This window comes from Apteryx rowi, unplaced genomic scaffold (genome assembly GCF_003343035.1).
Source record: "Apteryx rowi isolate R43461 unplaced genomic scaffold, aptRow1 scaffold_7, whole genome shotgun sequence".
In the NCBI taxonomy this organism is placed as follows: domain Eukaryota; kingdom Metazoa; phylum Chordata; class Aves; order Apterygiformes; family Apterygidae; genus Apteryx; species Apteryx rowi.
Genome location: NW_020450982.1, coordinates 2,136,637 through 2,149,436, shown reverse-complemented (window position 1 = coordinate 2,149,436; position 12,800 = coordinate 2,136,637).

Genomic DNA, 12,800 nt, shown 5'->3' with positions numbered 1-12,800 from the left:
ATTCTCACACAGCCTGGTCTAACTTTACAAATTAGTAGCATATTGTATTGCTATTTAGAAACCCAATTTGAGATATAGCATCTTTGCAGTAATTGTCTCTTCAATTACTTGCCTCCCACAGCTTGACCAACAGACTGGTTGTCAAACGTCTGCCTCAAAACTGTAAGAAGATACCCACATCCAAGAAAACATGCAGAATAAAAGGCCAGAAGAATTTTAGCTGAGATGATCAGGTAAATTCTGAGCTTCACAAAGGTCCTGAAACTACTCAGGAAAAATAAACTGCAAGCTCACTGCTATGGATTTTAAAAGGCTTATGGCAGGTTATATAAAGAAGAAGGAAACATTGTCATTTCTTTTTTTTTTTAATTTTATTGCACAGGTTACTGTTTCTACAGAGGTTACCAGACAACAAATCTTTTTATCTTCCTAATGCAATTTCTTGGGTAATGCACCATTAACTTTTTCTTTCGGGTTAGAAGGCATAACCATGCCTAAGTACCTCATATGTCTTTAGATATACATGTCTGAACTGATTTACTCAAGCAGAAGGTATGGCATAGGTGTCCAATCAAAGCTAGGAGTGGAAAAAATCTTGTTCCTTTATGCAAACATGTCAAAGCAAACCAAGCAACCAACAACCAAATCCGTCACCATCGTCTATAAGATGTCACATGGGGTCTCTTCGTAAGGCTTGGTAGTACTGCAGAGAACATTTTGCTTAAAAGCTCATAGCGAGCAGAAAGCAGGCACCCCAGGGATAAGCAGGAACAGAAAAGTGCATAAGGTGCTCAGCCCAAGACAAAATCACTAGCTGACTGGCTGGTTAAGTATGAAAAGATGATGAGAGATCCCCACTACACAGTCCATTCAAAACAACTKGATCCAGATGGAGTTATCAATGGCAATGTCAGCTTTCAAAATAATGTCAAGAGGGCTTTTGGAGATAGTCTCTCAAAAGGCAATGCCTTCTTGTCAGAGGTAACTGGCAATGGAATTTTTTGTATCACTCTAGTGAACCCCAAATTGTCCCAGAAAGTATGAACAGTTTTTCCTCATAAAAGGAAAAAGTAACAATAGGTTCTTTGAAGTCAGTAAGCAAGAAGAAAGAATATCCATTACTCTTTCGACTGTACTGTATAATCTCTAATCTTTCCACTAAAACACTCATCACCAGAGAAGAAAAATCTACTGAAATATTAGTATTGCCAAATATGTTAGCTGAAAATGTTTATTTAAAAACATTGTAAGAAGCAGTGAATTTCATCTAATATACAGATTTATTCTTTAACAAGTATTTGGCAGCTTGATAATATCAAAGATATCATATGATGCAACAGTTGCTATAGTAGCAATACTTCTTTAAACAAAAAACAGATAAAACAAAGGCATAAAACATATAAATTGTGCACATAAATGTGATGCATCCTATACATCCCCAATAGCAGAGAAAGAAGTAAATAATAGATAGAGAGCTCAGCTATTCCTCATAGCTGCATCTGAAAAAAGGTAATTGTATCTGCAAGCATAACCTATCTGGGAGATAAGATATAGTTCAGAGAATGAGGTCTGCATAAGAAGAATAGAAGATGTTGAAAACAAGTCCAGGAGTGCCTGGGAATTCAAGTTCTAGGTCAGCAAAAGATTTTGGGGGTGTTTCTTACTGGGCAAGAGGAAATTCTGGGTCTCGGGATTCTGAGGCAAGAGAGGAACTGAAGAGTTAAAGCTAGTCCCTTGTGTAGTACTACCAAACTTCAATGGGCAAAACTTTTTTTCTTAGGCTTGCATGTGTCTTTGAATTAAGTAACTAACTTCCCAAAGACTAGGACTGCATGTGACCTACTAAAATACTGAGTCAAAACAGGCAGATAGTTGCAGGGTTTGAAACTGTAATTGGTAGATGTGAGATGAGGGCAAAAACTCACCCRAAAAATTGAAAAAAGAGGTTAGTGGCTGAGTCACACACTAGTATTCATTGGTAGCATCCCAAAGTTCTGTAAATATTTCTCATGCTGCATAATCCTGAACCAAAACAACTTTTATACACCTGTTTTTGTAGTATATGTCGGGGAGGATGGAGAAAGTGGGAGGAAAGGAAAGGAAAGGAAAGGAAAGGAAAGGAAAGGAAAGGAAAGGAAAGGAAAGGAAAGGAAAGGAAAGGAAAGGAAAGGAAAGNAGGAAAGGAAAGGAAAGGAAAGGAAAGGAAAGGAAAGGAAAGGAAAGGAAAGGAAAGGAAAGGAAAGGAAAGGAAAGGAAAGGAAAGACCCATGGTTAAACACTAAAGCTCCATAAGCATAGAGGATTGATTTAACAAAAGCAGGACATATAGCTGAAACTGTCAGGTATACTAATCAGACACTTGTCTATACCAGATATTTTCAGAAATCTTTCCTTGGCAAGGGTTTTAAACACAGGATGATTACCTGCAAAATGCTTACTGAAAGGTATTTCTGAACAACCTCAAGAAACAGCACCAGCCAAAGTATACTGATTCAGACAGCTGATGCAGATCAAACTTTAATTTCAATGCATAGTACCTCAGGTTTCATATAGAAGGTATTAAACAAATGGACTTAATCCATATTTACGCTGATGAAGCAACAGCAGATCTGGCCTAGGGACTACACTGATCACTTCCTTCCTATGCAGTAAAATCACATTTTACTGTAAATTATATTTTTCAGTATAAGAACATTACTTCCTCCATGGATATTTTATCTGCACTATATATTCTAGAATAAACCATTTTTCCAATTTAAGAGCACAAGAAAGACATGTTGTTGAACAGTCAGGTCATGACAGCCTAACCAGGAATGTGCACTATGCCAAGCAGGTGGTCTTTGTCCTTCAAGAAGAGCATAATTAGAATTGTTTTAATGATAGAATAACTGAAAGAAGTCATGACAAAATAAATCTTTGAATTAAAAATAACTCATGCTGAGGCAAGCTAAATGCAACAAAAACATGATATACAGCAACAAGCATAGCGCCCCTGATTCATGACTATGTAGCCTTCAATGACTAACAAAGTTGAAATCTCTATAAGTCAACAACTTTGTGTGTCTCTTAAGAAAACCAACTGATTCTTAGCTGGGAAACTAAACAGGACTCAACAGATGATCCTGAAATAACAGAGGAGTAGGTTTATTTCAGCTTTCTCAAAAGGCCAAGGCTTAATTCATTTTAGTTGTCCTAGGTTTCGCACCTCAGTCCTGATTATCACTTTCAAACTGCTTGCCCACAAAAGCTATCCCACAGTAAGTACTAAGCACGAAGTACTATGGAAGTCTTTCAAGAGTATTGGAGAGGTCAGGTAAGAAACTTATAAAGAGTGCTTTTCTGTGTATGAAAATTACACCTCTACTGTCTTAATATGTTTGCTGACTTAGCAGGGGCTTTCCAGATCTGCATTTAAAGAGACATCTATACCATATTTTGCAAGACATGAACTTATCTGCTTTGATCCAAACAAGGCTGAAGGAAAACAGCTATAGCTGTGATGCTGTGCCTGCGATAATAAGCTATATTATGCATATTAATTCAGGTTCAGCATTGACGTAATACAGCTGTGGATTCTAGTTTGGTCTGGCTTTGTTCTCATTCTCACGTACTCCCCAGAAGCAATCAGCTTGGTGACCCTGGACACAGCATAGACGTGGTACACACCAAACCCATTATTTAGAGGTGTTTTGATTTTTTGCTGTATGAAGAGTGGCTACTGTACCATTTGCTGGGTACTATACTGTTTGCTGTGCATGCACCTGTCCAAAGAAAAAAATATATTTGGTTATCACTGAATAAATCCAGCATTCAGGAGACTTGATTTCAATTCCTGACTCAACCACTGTCATCTTTATGCCAGTAAGAATCCTTGTGCCATGGAAGAGTGGGTCTTCCATGAGGACTCCATGGAGCACCAAATCCTGTGGGGAAGCATGTCAGTGGCTTTGCGCAGCACCATGGCACCTTTCTCTTCAAGACCCCAAATTTCAGAAATGATTGATCACAAAATGGAAGAGAGAGAGTGGTACAGTGCTGTACCACTAGTACTGCTAGTACTATTGTTGATGAGCATGAAGAGGAAGCCAGAAAAGTGAAAATCAGGCAACGTAAGTTCACTTGACAGTGTCAGTCTTGTGTATTGTGCACCATATTTCATGCATCCTTCTTTGGGCTGAATATTTATTTTTTGTTGACTCTTGAATAGGTGCATTTTCAACTTTTTTTTCCTTGCTTGCTATTTACTTTTTGTTTAGAGGTACACATCCTCTGTCAGAGTTTAAGTCAACTAACAGTAGCCTCGAACACAGTATTAAAGAAGCTAATTTCTTCACTTTGGAATTAAAATCTTTTTGACTAGTGTACATTTAAAACAATTTGGGGATTTTAGTACTAGTTTCAGAATAATTTGTTCCCTGAGGTTGCTGAAAATAATTACACTATTAATTACTGGCATAATTATAATTACTTATTGAAACAACTCCTGTAACTTAGTTGGGAATAGTCTCTTTCTCTCTACTCTCTGAAACAGTCCATTCCAAAAAGTAGTACTTTAAGCCATTGATAATTTTTTCCACCAAGCATTGCCCTCTCAAATTGCTGAATTTACCCTTTATTTAATAATATTTTAACAGAATCTAGTATTTCATATCAAATCATTATATCACTGAGGCAGTTCATTTTACTCACAAAGTATAAGTACTGTAGAACAACAGAGTTGTTTCAGACACTATTTTTTAAAATAAAAATGTCAGCAAAGCAAATGATCTGTTAACACGCTTGCATCAGAAATGTAGTAACAGGAATTTAACTACAGAAAACACTACTAACTAATATACCACATACAGCATTTTTTTAACTAAGCAAGTGTTCAGTGTATAGTATATTTAGAGGAATGGGAAATGCATACGAAATATTTCTACTATTCAGAACACAAGTCAAAATTCCATCTACAAGACCTATGGAGAGAAAGCTCTGAGATCAAACTACTGATTACTTCTACTGCTTAGAAGTAAAATAACTAGCAGATATAGCCATATTCTGTGTCGTTACAAGACATCTGTGATTGAGCAGTACTACAGATTGTGGGTGCAGGTAAGTAGTACAGCGGCAAGTTTACCTCACCATCCTGTCTTACACAGACAGAYCCTCTGAAATAACCCCACTGGCTCTGGATTTGTGTAGGTTATTTTAGAATATTTCATTAATCAAATGCATGTTATCTGATACGCAGTTTATATGCATGAAAATATGATGTCACATGATAGGTGCTACCCAGCTCTAAAGTTTACTATAATCATACAGTAACATTACTGATTATTCCAAATGAAGACATATCACTAGAACTATAATGAATCCAGTTAGGCTTTCTCTGAATGGATTTTGAAGACTGAGTCCTGCTGTTCTGCTCTGGGGTTTCATAGGAATTTATGTTCCGCTTGCTTTTGTGCATATTCAAATTCAACAAATTTTTCAAGCTGATTATGACACAATACCTAAGAGCAAAATCCTGCCAGTTTTCACTAGTGGTTGGGAGATCCACTTCTAAGTAAATAGCTTTATGAATTAGCAAGTAAATGAAATACATCAAGATAACTATATATATATAGTTTATTTATTTAATAATAATTCTTTAAGAAAAACACTTTCTCCTCCCACTCCCTTTTTCAGGATTGATTTTTGCCATAATGTCTCTATGAAATTAGTCAGTTAATGTTACTGAGAGATCAGGGAAATATATTTGAAAACATATGTATCAGATTGCATAACTTTTAGTCTCCAGTCTTCATACAGTACTTGTCTTAAATCAGAGCCAATCATGAAAACACTTTACTATACACATAGACACCTGAAGAGCTTTACTTATGTAAGTAGTCACATCAAATTCAATGCAATTTCATACTCATTGGCATTTGCAGCATCAGGGCCCTAGATTTTAATATTAAAGTCCACATCTTTGAATTTGCACAGCCTGTAGCAAAATAAAAATGGAATTATGATGATTATTTTGGTAGGGCAGAGTTTTTCAAACCATTCCAAAATATAAATAGGAAAATTACTTCAAAAAACATATTTAAAAAGTTAGGGTTAAAAAATATAGCACTCCAGAGTTATGAAGGGGCAAACTTAACTTCTGTGGCAATGGCAAGAAAATGATGAGTTGTGGGGACGATGTGACACAGAAGTTGGGGCATGGAACACATAAGATGTGTACTGACAACCAACTCTCAGTTATGTTTAATTTGGGTTACCTCTATTGTAGATTAATTGCAGAAACAGCTTGAGTCTGGAAGGACTTACTAGCTGAGGTGCAATGCAATCTAAACATAGCAATTCTGTAYCAAGGCTCTGCACGCCAACTGCTTTGAGGGATTACTGGAGAAACCTGAGCTGCTTTCTAAAGAGCCACATAGTTCTAGAAATGGGCAGCACAATTAATCCTCCAGAAGCAAAAGTGATRTCGCATGATGCAAACACCTAAGGGGGTCTGGTGGAGACAGTCTGCACCCAGCAGCGCCACTGCTGAGCAGATGAAGCAGTGCTGGACCTAAGTGACATCAGCAGTAAATATCTGTACCAAATTCCTCTCCATGTAGCACCTTATTTATCAGTGGTTTGGTGTTTTCTGTTATCAGGGTATCCTAGCTCTTTATTTTTCAAATGGAAATTTGACTATGGGGCCATTTCAGTGTATTGTCCTGATCCCTAAACAGCTGTTGCTGGAGGCAAGAGAAGCAGGTGGAAAGAAAATGGTCTTTAAGTGTAGACAAGTTGTCCATTTCTGCTGTAAAAGATAACAACTGTTGGTATCCCATTTGCTAATGAGGTCTGTGCTGCAGATCTGTCTTACCCTTTTCCTCTTAGTGGCCCCATGCAGAGATAGAGCTAGTTACCTTTTAATTTAGCTAGCTGAATTTCAAAACTATTTTAATGAGCATTGTAATTATAAAGCCCAACTTTAAAAACTAGAAATGCTACTTAAGCTATATAAGTGCATCCTGAGGTTGGTTTGGATTTTTGCATGAGACTTCTGCCTACTAAATACAGTGATAGTAACACTTAAAGAAACTTGCAGAAACTTCTGTTTTACAAATTTCAGTACAAAACCTATTAAAATTCTCACTATGTCTCATTTTACTTTTTACAAATTCAAAAACCTCCTCTCACAAGTGATAATAATTAATAGGGTGCTTTGAACTTCACTGAAAGAAAAAACGTTGGGAAGCTGGAGGTAAGTAGCTTTCAAAAGCTTTGATTATTTGTCAAAGAAAGAACTGTTTGAAATATGGCTAGGAAATGGTAAACCATTAAGAAGTGGCAACTGGAATTTCCAGTACATTCCTGTTTCTCTTTCTTTTTCTGAAATTATATCTTCTGGCTGAATAAAGCCTTCATTAGTATTTCTCAGGTCTCCTTATACAGCAAATTATGTAATAGAAATATGATCAAAGCTATAAGCACCAAAAATATATTAGTAGCTCTTCTTCAGTGAATTCTTCTAGTGGGGATTGTTTCCACCACATAATTGAAAAAGTTGGAAATAAGCTGAATATCAGTCTAATGGTAACAGAGTATAATGATTATTTTTCTGCAGCAACTACAGTTAACTTCCTTCTGTAAATCACTATGGTGAATACTTCAACTTAAGAGGTAAAAACTGAAGCAGTTAATAGTCTTACAGAGTACTCCAAATTTACTAACAAATTTTTCCCTAGTATCCCATGGACTTTTGTTCGAACTGCTTAAGTCTAAAATGTATCCATGTTGCCAGTCAGTTCTGGCAAATATGTTTGTTGAACAAAACACATTTTAAATTTACAAATACATCCTGCAGCATTTTATAAACAACTGCAAATAGTTCTTTATGGTGCATGAACATCTACAAGCCTGGGCCCAGTACCCTCATAGTTTTCCACTGACTTTTTTTTTTATCTCTATAAGCTGGTAGGAGGATCCAGTAGGCAGGTCCCACTCATCATGAAGACTGCAGCTCCTTTTCCCAAACACTGGAATTCTGCTATGCTTACAGGCCAGCAAATGGCAAAGCTACAGATCTGTGTAGTTTAGGAAATAAGGAATATTGGTTTTAGACATTTGAAATCCAAAAAGAATTTAAGAAAGGACAATTCAGTTAAAGAAATTAAATTTGCCTAGAGAACCAGAAATACCAGTGAWGTTAAATGTTATTTTAAAGAAGACCAAGATTAAATAATATTGTTACCGTAATTAGCTGATTTCTCCAATGTTATATTTCCTCACGATAAAAGCACGTGAATGAGAAATTTCAGTTATCAAAAAGGCCTATACTTAAAAAAAAATCAACTGGCGCCTACAGAACTGGTTGTCTTTCTTAGTTGGGCTTTTTATTTAACAATTAATGCCATGGGAAAGAAAGCAGCATATTCTTGATATGAAAACAGTACAAGTTACTTGAAAACTGTAATTTGGAGAGAATGGGATAACTAGTGAAAGTTCAGCTGGATCCATGTCTGAAAAGTTAAATTCTTTGATCTACTTTTTATTTTCTATTTATCAGAAAGATAAAATGATTACACAATTATTTCTTAATGTCACATCTTGACAGAAGGTGGTTCATGGGTCAAAACATTAGCAAATTCTGTACTCACTTTGACCTATTCTTAAATTTTCTTTAGAGAAGTTAATAAGGTCATTTCTGCTACAGAATTGGAAAAATAAAGTTGATTTGGTTTTGAAGAAACTTTAACTAAATCAGCCATCTCACTGTATCTTCTAAAAGTGTCAGACATCAAGGTCAGCTGAGCAGAACAGCGGTAATTCAAGCTAAGCAGCTCCTAAAAGTAACTAAATAATCTTAATCACTTTCATTCTCCTATAAACTCCATTTGTGAAGATTAAGATGCCTTTAATCTGGATTCCCAGTTTGAGAAATGCAGGTCTCAGTCTGGGAACCCAAACAGGGAAGCATCCAAAGTTACTGCATATCACAGAAAGCTGGTCCTAACAATTTAGAGAAACCAGCAAGACTAAGGAGCCAACTGCAATGGGAAATTCATTAATCCGGGGCAAAGCAAGTTGACTTTGCAGCACTCTTACCAAACATTAGAATATAGAGACTGATTTAATGTATCAGCCCAGATGTCTGCCTAGGCCAGGGCAGATAGCAGCAGAATATGAACGTYGCAGTAGACAGACCTGAGATAATCCACCTTCCATACTAAGTCTCAATCTCATTTCAAAACATAGATTGGTTTAAACTATGAAATAGAAAATAATGCTGAGTACAACAGGCTAGTACAAATCCTAAGAGTTTAGAAGGGTTGGAAACAACTTAGAGGTATATATGCAAACAAGGAGAAGAATGGCACTTAAATTTGTTGAAAAATATTATTCAGTAAAGAATGATCCATAATGGTAATCTCTGTGTTGGTATGAAGCTTGGATAAGTGACTTTTACTCCTTCTGTACCTCAGTTTTCTCATTTGAAAATTAGAGATAAAAATCAATATTTCAAGATGGGAACATGAAATTTAGTTATTATTTGTGTATTCTGATTTAGGAATAAAAACAGTAAGTTGTAAAAATGCAACAGCAAGTATAATATAGTCGTATTGACTAAATCAATTTATATGGTTTGATAACGCTCAGCCCCACTGTAATGTATTTGTTCTCCTTGCATTCATTCATAAAAGATTTAACTAGTGTGACATATGGGTTCCAGCGACAGATTCCTGGATGTCCTGAAGAAAGATCCAGGACTGACATATCGTGAAGACAAAATAAGTAGCCAGAATACACCATGAAAAAGAATATTCCTGAATCACACTATGTGCATGTAAAATAGTGTCAGAAACCAAATTTTAGGAAAAAGGGTCTTTTTTCCAGAGTCTACCTTCCAAACCCTCTCCTAAAAGTGGACCAAAATTCCAGGTTCGCTTCCCTCAGTTTACCCAAGCCCTACTGATCTCTGAAACATTTGTGTCTTTTTCCTATCCTTCTGGCTCTTTGCATTTTTCATTTCTCATTTGGTTTCTCCAAAGTAGAAGGGCCCACAAATTAAAGTTGCAAACTGGTCAGACACGCATTGCAATGTTTAAATAGATATGTATCACGAACATGCAACAAAACATGACTTCAGCAGAAGCTCAAGGAACCAACACATTTATGAGGAAATCACTGAAGTGCTAGCTGTAAGAGTTAGATGTGAAAAAGTTCAGGACAAGGTTAAAAATAAAATGCCAACACTATAACACTACAGGTTTAAATAATATGGCAGGGAACACAGTATAAAAATAAGTTTAAACTAAGTTTTTATCTAAACCGGAAAGAGTAGAAATGTTTTATGTTGAAGAAAGTTTTTGACAAAGACATTGGAATAGGTGTGTGAAGTAGGTAGGAAAGCTGACAAAGTCAAATGGCCACTGGAGCTCATTTCCCGTTTCATGGTACAGTCGGAGCTGATTAGCTGTGTTTAGTGCAGTGTTGCACCAGAGAGTAGATGAAAAAATCACCTGCCTCATGGACAAGTTTAGTGTATAATAAGCTCCATAGTGTAAGTTCAGGGGTTCATGCACAGCACACGTGAAAACAGGGACGCCAAGAGCCTTATGGCCGATCGATTTAGACATAGCCTGTGGTATTGTTTTCCAGAGCACAACAGCATTTTACACATTTATCACCTTTTTTCATCTTAAACAGTCCAAAAATACAAAATCAGTTCTATATATAATGCATCGTGATGATACATGAAGCCACTTCTGAGGCAGAGAAGGACAGCACATGCACAGCAGCCAACACAGMGGGCTAGAAAAAGGAACTTTGGGTCAAGAAACTCGGATAGTTTATGTGTGGTACTACAGGATATTAAATCTCCCCAAAGCCCATCATTATCTTAGTTTCATCCTCCAGACGTTAGTGTCCCTAGTTTTCATAAATCAGTTGGGGGGGCTTTTATTTTCATGTGGGGTGGAAAAGAGCTCAATTTTGTTTTATTACAATAGGAAAGACCCCTGTAGCTTGTTATCATTCGTGAAGAAACACCGAACTTTAGTTTCACCCACAAACTTGTCTTCATGTGCACAGTTAGAGTCGTTGTTAATACCTCGTGAAAGGGGGGGACAGTATTTGGGATCTTCACTGAGGAGACCCTCGCAGAACACCGCACGTGATGGGAACACAAGGTGTGCAGCGCACGGCCTCGAGGCTCTTCACGCGTGCAGGCACAGGCCGGGCAACACCTGCAGGTCAACCCTCAAGCCACCAGCCTTGCGGCACCGTTTCAGTTCCAACTCCGTGTCTTCATATATATATATATTTATTTATTTATTTATTCTAAATGGAGCTGATCCTGGTTTCTTGCGTGAGGGGGATTGCTGCCCGCCCTGGTTTTGCTCTGCTCGCGGGCACCCCTGCCTTGCCCCGGTGCGTAGCAGAGGCCGCGCAGGGCGACCACGCCGCCACGGGCTTTCCTCCCCACGCAGAGGGGTCCCCCACGCTGCCGCCGCGGGGCGAGGGGGCTCCCGCTCCCTCCCGCCTCCCCGCCACGGGGCCGCCCTCCCCTTCGGCCAGGCCCGAAGCGCCTGGGCCCTCTCGCCCCTCTCCCCTCGCTCCCCACGGCCGCTTGCCCCCCTGGAAGACGACCCCCGTCCCCCAGGGCCGGGGCCTGCCCGCTCCGCGCAGCGGCGGGGCAGAGGCGACCCCGAGGCGGCGCCGGGGCAGCGGGCCTCGCCGCGGGCCCCTTCCCCACCCGGGCGCCCTCAGCGCCCGGGGGCTTCCCCGCGGCTCGCGCGGAGCAGGGCCCGGCCCCGCACCCCGCCGCTGCCCGCCGCCCCTCGCCGCCGCCCCCTGGAGGAGGGGGTCTCCCCCCCCGCCCGCCTTCCCTCCCCCGGGCCCCTGCGGCTGCCACTGACCCGTCTCTGCCGCCTGGCTCCTCTCCGCCATGTTTGTTGTCATCCCCCCGCCCCCCCACACGGAGCGAGACGCTGCCTGGGCGTCGCCATGGCAACACACGTCACCGCTGGGGGATCCCAAGCTCCCCCCTCCCTGCCCCCCCCCCCGCGGCCGGCCGGCCGGGGGCCCGGGGGGGGGGGAGGAGGGAGCGGGGAGGGGGCGGGGCCGCCCCCGGAGCGCCCTGCCGGGGCCCCCCGAGTCCGAGCCCGAGCCCGAGCCCGAGCCCGGGGCGGCGGTGCGCGGTGTCCGCGCCCGGCCCGGCCCGGCCCGGCCCGGCCCGGCCCCGGCGCCCTGCCGGAGGGGAGGGGAGGGGAGGGAGCCCGCCCGCCGCGTGTGCGGAGCAGGGCCTGGCGCTGCGCGAGGGGCGGGAGCGGCGCTGCGTGAGGGGAGGGAGCTGCCGGCGCCGCCGCCGGCCGCGACGGTTACTCGCCCGAGGCGGGGCGGGCTCCTAACGGTCTCCCCGCGGGGGGCCGCGGCAGTTACGGCTGTCGCCGGGTGCGTGACACCCCCCCCCCCATCCCCCGGGCCGGGCCCTGCTCCCCGCCCGCAGGGAGGCGGCCTTGGCCCCGCGGCGGCGACAGGGCTGTGTGTGTGTGGGGGGGGGTGTCCCTCTCTGCCCAAAACCGGGAGCACCCACAGCCTGGCAGCGCCGCGCGGAGGGGACGGGGGGAGCCCGTTTGTGCGGGGGGCTGGTGGGGAGGGGGCTGGGGCCTCCCTCCTGCGCTGCGGGGGAGCCCGGGCCTTACGGGGAGGGGGGCGGCCTGCGGGCGCAGTGACCCCTGCGTGGCTGCCCCAGCCTGTCCCCAGGCTCCGCAGGTGAGTCCGGTCATGTGGCAGTTAGGGCAATTTACTTATTTAGTTAGTTATTTATT